Source organism: Pristiophorus japonicus, chromosome 14 (assembly GCF_044704955.1).
Source record: "Pristiophorus japonicus isolate sPriJap1 chromosome 14, sPriJap1.hap1, whole genome shotgun sequence".
Classification (NCBI taxonomy): domain Eukaryota; kingdom Metazoa; phylum Chordata; class Chondrichthyes; family Pristiophoridae; genus Pristiophorus; species Pristiophorus japonicus.
In genome coordinates this window covers 184291921-184299871 of record NC_091990.1, presented here as the reverse complement: position 1 = coordinate 184299871, position 7951 = coordinate 184291921, and the positions used below count along the sequence as shown (strand labels likewise).

The 7951-nt window shown below is 49.2% G+C and overlaps 1 long non-coding RNA gene and 2 other non-coding genes across 4 annotated transcripts; all 3 read right to left on the bottom strand.

Annotated features, from left to right (window-relative positions):
• Positions 1 to 253: 253 nt before the first annotated feature.
• LOC139280272 (uncharacterized) lies at positions 254 to 6845 on the bottom strand. Of its 2 annotated transcripts, none has more exons than XR_011596649.1 (4): positions 5994 to 6845; positions 5001 to 5077; positions 1225 to 1305; positions 254 to 466 (listed from the first exon to the last, which is right to left on the bottom strand). It is a non-coding gene; the product is annotated as an uncharacterized lncRNA (long non-coding RNA). The 2 variants fall into 2 exon arrangements; XR_011596650.1 differs by lacking the exon at positions 5994 to 6845 and adding an exon at positions 5605 to 5713.
• Positions 1036 to 1115, bottom strand: LOC139280438 (small nucleolar RNA SNORD35). Its single transcript, XR_011596691.1, has one exon. It is a non-coding gene; the product is annotated as a small nucleolar RNA SNORD35 (small nucleolar RNA).
• Positions 5369 to 5449, bottom strand: LOC139280437 (small nucleolar RNA SNORD35). Its single transcript, XR_011596690.1, has one exon. It is a non-coding gene; the product is annotated as a small nucleolar RNA SNORD35 (small nucleolar RNA).
• Positions 6846 to 7951: the final 1106 nt, after the last annotated feature.

The following is a 7951-nucleotide window of genomic DNA, read 5'->3' as shown; positions in this document are numbered from 1 at the left end:
TATCCTGGCACTGTATACAGCAATATCCCATTTAGCACAAAGTTACCACTCCTATTGTAATAGGCATCTTTATAGAATACTTTCAACAAAAAAAGTGCTCTTTGGGAACTGCTGCACTCTGCATCTTGAGAATTTCCCACTGATCTATTGACTAAACCCAATGACTACCAGATGCAGAGTTAATAAGTGTTCAGTAAAGCAAATCATAAAAGATACATTTAATGAATAACTTGATAAAGGAAACACTGGCAACTCATTAAACAATTAACTTTATTTGAATACATTCCACATTACTTTAAACCAGGAATTTAACAAAGGCATACAAATGAAGTGCTTGTAGGGCAAGCACAAGCTATAAATAGCACTCGAATACTTCTACTGGGATTCTGGCCCTTTTATTTTGAGGGTTCCTTTGCCAACATTAAACATCTCTTCAAACCTCGATTCACTCGACCAACAGACACCTCTGAAACAGAAAGAAAATTCAGCAGATGAACAGGTGTGCTAATGTAAGTGAAATTAAACTCAGTCAAATTTTAAGAAATCATTCTGCCACCAGAAACTATCAATCTTCAGGACCCACAGAAAGGCACATGCTTTATTGTTGCCTCAGTCACAAACAATGCAATTTATTGTAAGAAGCAACCCCTTATAATTAATCACAAGGAGCCAAATTTGGGAAATAGTATTTTAACTTCACTATCATGTCACCTCCACACTATACAGGTAAACAAGGTTGATGCAAACTGATCTTGCTGCATGGCTGTCCAAAGAGATAAGGGACATGCAAGATCATTGGTCATAGCATTCCCACACCAAAAAATCTTACATTGACCACAGGCAAGTAATGCTACACAAGTTTAAATAATCTAATTTCAACATCTTACACAATTACTGAAGTAATTTGAATCAGAGCTATAACTATTGAAGTGTTGAAACAGCAGCTAGAAAGACCAGTGACTAAATACAAGGTTTAAAATTGGCTAACAAGGGCAGAATATGGGCACTTATCCAGTAATTTGCATCATCCTTATTCCAGAGTAATCAGTCATTGCTATAAAGCAATTTCATCATAGCAGATATGAAGACCATCGTGAGTATAAACATCATTTTAACTCTGGACAACACAAGCTTAGTGTTGAGGATGTCGCTGAGTATATAGTTAATGTACACTTAAAGCCAAGACAACTGCAACAGTATAGGCACAAATGACTCCACACATACCTGGGAAGCAGATCCTAGACTTCCTGATGAATGGAGAATACAACCCCTCCATAGCAGAACATCTCATCTGTGGTGCACTGGCTAAAACAAAAACAACTTTAATGAGCAACATTTTTTAAATAGTAGAAAATTCAACATTTCACCAGTTCCAATCTTTCCTCACTTCTCTCTCGACCAAGTTCCACAGATAACTGACTTCAAGCCTAGACAAGTGCTGGCAAGGCATCAAAGCAAAGCCAAATCTTAATTCACTGGCACCAGTAGAATCCAGTGACCAAATTAGCAATGCCTCAATTCATGACTGCTACTATCAGTGCAACTACAAAATATGAACATAGGCAGTCATGACTAAACTGGTGAACAATCAGGCTTGAAGATTCACATGTAGAATATCCAGTACTTGCAGACCACTGGAGCAGGTTAGGTGAAATGAGAAAATACCCAAATCTGTTAAAAATCCTTTTCAGTAAACCATAGCTTTGTAAAAGATAATTCATGGCTTGTTCACTTCATTCTTCATAAAAATCAGTACTCACTATTTCTAGAAACAAGCCAATTACCACTTAGCAGCTTCCATCAATGGCTCAGAGTACCATTGAGCATAATCTAATTCTGTAGCAATACAACCCACAACAGCATACATATCAAGTTAACTCTCTGAAAATTGAATGCTGGCAAGCACCCACATGCATCCACTGCAGTCCATCATGACAAGTTCTTTCAGCTGTGGATCACCAGCCTTGTACAAATGTAAAAAAAACTCCAGAAACAAGTTCTCAAATTTCAGTTTAAGGTTATTGTTCACCTTATTAAATGCCAGGATTAATTTATACAAGTTTGTTACTTCAGAGCCACTGTGGATCATATGGTGGTATATCTGTGACAACCACTCTGGAAGACCAACACAATACACAGATATAAAGCAGAGCAGGCATCCGTGAAATGTCACATTAAATTTAAGAGCTATAATACACAAGTAATTGCTATTCTGACTAGTATTCTTCAGACATAAAATAGACAAAAGAAATTTGGGTTGTTTGCACACAGGGATCAAACAACTGTTCATTCAGGCATGACACCACCAATTCCTGCACGAGTTGAGCAACAGCAGTAACTTCCTGTGTCACTGACTATCACCATGTGCAGCAACCCATTTTCACCAGTGAAAGTTCAGTAGTGCCCCCTGAAGCTGTGTTGGGTGATGCCAGCAACAGCTTCAGGGGGTACATAACAGACTGTAGGGCACTCGCAGGGTAAAATTTAATGGGGAAGTGGCGTAAACGGCCAGCTCACCGGTGCAGCATGGTACGACCTTGCAGCCCAGCCTAGCACACCACTGGAGGCAGACATGTCCCACCGCTAGCGGTGCTCCAGATTCCTTCCACACCACTTGCTCTCTGGGACGGCAACACAAATTTAGGTCATGGGGCAGGTCTTCTCTGCCTGGTGCAGGAGACCCCACCTCACGGCTGATACTGCAACCCCCCCCCCCCTCAAAGCAAAGACTCAATCTGCCATTCTAAGATCTGTTGAAATATAACCAACACTATGAACAGACAATTTGTCAGACTATATGCTTGAATGAAGAAGTCACCATTGGTTGGCTTATTCAAGTTCACTTACACCGGTACAGGCCAAATGGCCTTTGTCTGTGCTGTAACCATTCTATGAACAGCTTATACAAAGATTAATGAGTAAATCTGGATACCAAGTTAAAAAGCCATAAATCCACACTGGTGGATTCAGAATTTATTCTTTAAGGTTCATGGCCTGAGCGCTGAAGGCACAACTGCCAACAGTAGAACAATTAAAATCAGGGATGCACAAAAGGCTAGAATTGGAAGAGTTTGAACACAGAATTTTCAAATTGAGGCTTGCCAGACCAGGAGCCAATGAATGTCAGTGAGCACAAGGGGAAAGCCTGAACAGGACTTGGAGTGAGTTAGGACACAGGCAGCAGAGTTTTGGATGAGCTCAAGTCTAGAGGTAATAAGGGCACGAGGTTTTCAACAGATGAGTTGAGACAAGGGCAGTGGGGAGAAGTTGGTAGTCTTGGTGAGGGGAGCTTCTGACAACATATCTGCTCTCAGGGTCAAATACAACACAAAGGTTTATCAGGAAGAGTCTGGTTTAGCCAGTTACCAGGGATGGAACTGGTGGCTTGGGAACAGAGACTGGCTTCAGTCAATATTTAGATGCACATGGTCAACTGTACAACAATCTCCAGCAATGCTCTGTGGCACTAAAACCAAGACCACTCAATCACAGTAACCTAAATGACCAGTATGTCAACTAACATGAGAATTGACTCAGTAAATTGTAACATTTCTCACCATGAAATGGCAAAATCCACCCCATTACCACAGAACACTAGGAGAATGCAGTGCTATGGGCAAGCTCATTCATAAGCTATCAAGTAGTCAAGAATACATTGACAGCCACAATGTTCAGAGCTACTAAAATGTAAAGCCCGAATGCCCCAGTTTTCACCAACTACACAAACAAGATTCCCTCAGAAATAGCAACACAGGTGTTGCATTAATAGTACTGAACAAAGCACAAGTGCCTAGAAATTTGCATGGGTTAATTTCTAATCTGCTGCATCACCAACTTCCCATGCAGTCCACAAAGTTTAAGCAATAATGAATGGTTTCATAATATAAAATTAATAGCTGAACATATTCTGCAGCTACAAAGAGACAAGTCTCCCATCACCACTCATGTTCTAGGATCAACATTTGGAGGGAATAAGGAGTTATGGGAGCAGGCAGGAAAGTGGACCAGAGTCCATGATCGGATCAGCCATGATCATATTAAATGGAGGCATAGGCTCAAGGGACCGTATGGCCTACTCCTGCTCCCATGATGTTCTAAACAATTCTCATTTCTGTAATTGAGAATGTACAAGACACTTCCAACATTTCACACAAGAACAACTTAGTTATATAGCACCTTTAGCAGTGAAACATCCCAAGGCACCTCAGGAGTATTGAGACAACAAATTTGACTTGCCACATAAGATTAGGGCAGATGACCAAAGGCTTGGTCAAAGAGGTATGTTTAAGGACATCTTCAAAGTAGAGGCAGAGGTTTAGGCAGGGCATTCCAGAGCTTAGTGCCTAGACAACAAAAGACATGGCAAACAATGGTTGATCAGGGATGCTCAAGAGGGCAGAATTAGAGAAGCATAGACATCTTTGCCGGGGGGGGGGGGGGGGGGGGGGGCATGGAGGGACTTGAAAATAAAGATGAGAATTTTGAAATCATATTTAATCAGGAGCCAATGTAGTTCAGCAAGCACCATCAAGAATGACTTGCTTCCACACCAAAAAGGGATGAGTTCTCAGCTGTTTCAATGAAGGACCTAATATTCCAGGTCCACAACTACATCATGAAGGGTGGAAGACGCCTGTGCTCGGATTTTTTTAATAAAAATGTGGGGTGGCCATTGGGATACCAGCCACCACACGGGCTTGACAGCTAGATCTTGGTCCAGTGGCAAGGATTACCCAAGACTAACTAGAGACCAGCTCTGCTGCACGGACCTAGTGCGCACACATAGCACAGTGTGGGCTGGTCAGCGCTGCCCCTGGGCCCTCGCCTCTTCTGGGCCAGCACAGGGGCAATGGGTGAGCAACAGTTAGTTGCAAATTAGGACATGGGCAGCCGAGAGTGCATTGGAAGAGTCAAGTCTGGAGGTAACAAAGGCACAGATTAATCCTTTTATAATAATATGGAGACCAGAACTGTTCAGCATTCCACTGTTTGCAACACACCTGGATTATCTGGCCAATTTTCATGATTTTCCCAAACTGCTGATGACCAGATCAAAAAATATTCTTGAAGTTTCAATCTGTTTAGTGAATAAAAAAATGTTGAAATGCAAGCCATACGCCAAATCATTATCACTATTACAGCTTTCAAAACTTTACAAAGTCAGTTATAGAATTAATGCAGCTGGAATATGACCTTAATTTATTACTGTTGTTCAGCACTTAAAAGGTTGCATAAACTAAAAAAAAATTGTTTTAACCAAGTAAAAGGCAGCAACAGAATGAACCCCAAACTATCCAACACCAAATAACCATTAACTTTGTGGAATAATTATAGCTAACTTGATTATAAAGCATCCAACTAAATATCTTGAGCAGCAATCAGCAAAGCCGCAAGGCAGTTTCATCACAAAAGGTTATGAAGACCATCGTGAGATAGAACATCATTTTCTGCTCGGTGATCGCTAATCCTACCAACTCCTTCCGGTAATATACTCCGATATTTAGTGTTGGGACTTTCCGTCTCAAGTGCACCACTAGAAAATATTGCTCAAAATCACAAATATAAATTGCATAAAATAGAGAATACTGCGGGATATGAACTTACAAATGATTTCTAATTAACTTTATGTGAAGATTGAGGCGGCTGGTCAGGGAGCAGCCTCGGTAACCCTCAGTAACCCCCGGTAACCCCTCACAAACCCTCGGTAACCCCTCACAAACCCTCGGTAACCCCTCACAAACCCTCAGTAACCCCTCAGTAACCCCTCACAAACCCCCGGTAACCCCTCAGTAACCCCCGGTAACCCCTCACAAACCCTCGGTAACCCCCCTCACAAACCCCCGGTAACCCCTCAGTAACCCCCGGTAACCCCTCAGTAACCCCCGGTAACCCCTCAGTAACCCCCGGTAACCCCTCACAAACCCGGCAACCCCGAGCGGGGAGGCTGAGAAATTACATCAGAAAAAGCCAAATGGAAGATGAGAAAGTCTTACACTGGCTCAGGCACGTGGCGGGTTATAACAAGGTGCGGGGGGGGCCGGGACCCCCCTCACATCCCGCCCGGGGTCAGCGGCCCTCATGGCTCAACATCCAGGTAAAGGCGCCATACAAATGCAAGTTGGTGTCGGTCCACAGGCGGGCCCCGGGGGGTGAGAGGATAGGCCCAGGGGTAAGGCCCCGGGGAATCAGGCCCGGCCCCGGGGGGGAGGTGAGGCCTGGGCCCCGGGGGGAGGAGAGGCCCGGGCCCCGGGGGGAGGGGAGGCCCGGCCCCGGGGTGAGGTGAGGCCTGGGCCCCGGGGGGAGGTGAGGCCCGGCCCCGGGGGGAGGTGAGGCCCGGCCCCCGGGGGGAGGTGAGGCCCGGGCCCCAGGGGGAGGTGAGGCCCGGCCCCGGGGGGAGGAGAGGCCCGGGCCGGGGGGTGAGGAGAGGGCCCCGGGGGGAGGTGAGGCCCGGGCCGGGGGGTGAGGCCTGGGCCCCGGGGGGAGGTGAGGCCCGGCCCCGGGGTAAGGAGAGGCCCGGGCCGGGGGGTGAGGCCTGGGCCCCGGGGGGAGGTGAGGCCCGGCCCCGGGGTAAGGAGAGGCCCGGGCCGGGGGGTGAGGCCCGGGCCCCGGGGGGAGCAGCGCGGGGGAAGGGCCGTTACTCTAGAAGCCGCGCTTTTAAATAAAAGTAACTGGAGGGACCGGCGTGCGGCCGCGGGCAGCGCTGGGGCCTGTGCTGAGCGCCGGTACCGGGGGTGTGGGTGTGGGCCCGGCCCGCGGCCTGTCCTGGTCTGTCCCGGCCCGGCCCGGGGACCGCTCCGCTCCCACCCGCATCATCCCGAGAGCGAGACACAGAGGTCGGCTTCTGCTTCCGGATCACTATTTATGTCCCGGGAGACCGGAAGCCTACATCACGTGATGCCGCGCCCCGCCCCTTTCCTGTCGCTCCTGACAACGAGCCCAGGCCCGGTGTGACCCGGATTGAGCCGGCCCGGCCCACAGCCATGAGAGCCCCGGCCTTGCGCAGGGTGGCCCTGGTCTCCGGCATCGTGCTCTGCGGCTCCGTCCTCTTCCCCAAACTCTGCGTCTTTACAACGGCGAAGGACAAGCCTCAGGCGCCGGAGGGTAAGCACCAGGTGTAGTGACCCCTCCCTCCCTCCGCCTCATCCCTCCCTCACTCCCCTCCCTCCGCCTCATCCCTCCCTCCTCCTCATCCCTCCCTCACTCCCCTCCCTCCGCCTCATCCCTCCCTCCGCCTCATCCCTCCCTCCTCCTCATCCTCCCTCACTCCCCTCCCTCCGCCTCATCCCTCCCTCACTCCCCTCCCTCCGCCTCATCCCTCCCTCACTCCCCTCCCTCCGCCTCATCCCTCCCTCCTCCTCATCCCTCCCTCACTCACCTCCCTCCTGCTCATCCCTCCCTCACTCACCTTCCTCCTCATCCCTCCCTCCTCCTCATCCCTCCCTCACTCCCCTCCCTCCGCCTCATCCCTCCCTCACTCCCCTCCCTCCGCCTCATCCTCCCTCACTCCCCTCCCTCCGCCTCATCCCTCCCTCACTCACCTCCCTCCTCATCCGTCCCTCACTCCCCTCCCTCCGCCTCATCCCTCCCTCCCTCCCTCCGCCTCATCCCTCCCTCACTCCCTCCCTCCTCCTCATCCCTCCCTCACTTCCCTCCCTCCTCCTCATCCCTCCCTCACTCCCCTCCCTCCTCCTCATCCCTCCCTCCTCCTCATCCCTCCCTCACTCCCCTCCCTCCGCCTCATCCCTCCCTCACTCCCCTCCCTCCGCCTCATCCTCCCTCCGCCTCATCCCTCCCTCACTCCCCTCCCTCCCTCACTCCCCTCCCTCCGCCTCATCCCTCCCTCCCTACCTCCCTCCGCCTCATCCCTCCCTCACTCCCCTCCCTCCTCCTCATCCCTCCCTCCTCCTCATCCCTCCGCCTCATCCCTCCCTCACTCCCCTCCCTCCTCCTC